Below are 873 nucleotides of genomic sequence, written 5' to 3' on the forward strand. Positions count from 1 at the left end.
ATATTCAAACTGTTGAAAGTCAAAGAAGAAAAGAAAATATTGAAAACAGCAAAAAAATAAAACAATTCATCACACAAACAGAACAATATGATTAATATGGAACTTCTCAACAGAAACAACAGATGCAAGAAAACAGTGAAATTCAATACTCCAAGTACTGAAAGAAAATTGTATGTAACAAAGAACGCTATATCTAGCAAACTAGTCTTCAAAAATGAAGGCATAAAAATATTCAAAATCCAAAAAATCTGAGATGTGAAACACTTGTGGTCCCAAGCATTTTGAATGAGGCATACTCAATCTGTAGAAATAAAAAGGGAACATTTCATAATAACAAAAGGGTCAATATACCAGGAAGATACAGTAAGTCTTCACTTAATGTCATCAAGAGGTTCTCAGAAACTGTGACTTTAAGCAAAATGACAAATAACAAAACCCAATTTTTTTCCATCAATGTTATAATAAAATGTTAAATGTGAGGACCTGCTGAACATCATTTCACTTAAAGTCGCGCTTTCCAAGAACCTATGGACAATGTTAAGTGAGAACTTACCGTATAATAATTATAAATGTTTAAACACCTTAAAAAGAACACCATAATACATGTAGCAAAGCAAACACAAATGAAAAAAGAAATAGATATCTCAACAATTGCAGTTGGCAATTTCAATATCCCAATCTCAGTAGCTGATAAAACAATATGGAAAATCATCCTGAGTAAAGACTCGACTAATAATATCAACCAACTTGACTTAACTGACATTTATGAAACACTCCACCCCTAAACAGCAAAATACTCTTTTTTTTCAAGAACACATAGAACACTCTCCAGAGTAGACAAAATGGTAGGACATAAACAAGTCTCAGTGAATT

The sequence above is a fragment of the Propithecus coquereli genome, unplaced genomic scaffold (genome assembly GCF_000956105.1).
Source record: "Propithecus coquereli isolate 6110/MARCELLA unplaced genomic scaffold, Pcoq_1.0 Scaffold329, whole genome shotgun sequence".
In the NCBI taxonomy this organism is placed as follows: Eukaryota; Metazoa; Chordata; class Mammalia; order Primates; family Indriidae; genus Propithecus; species Propithecus coquereli.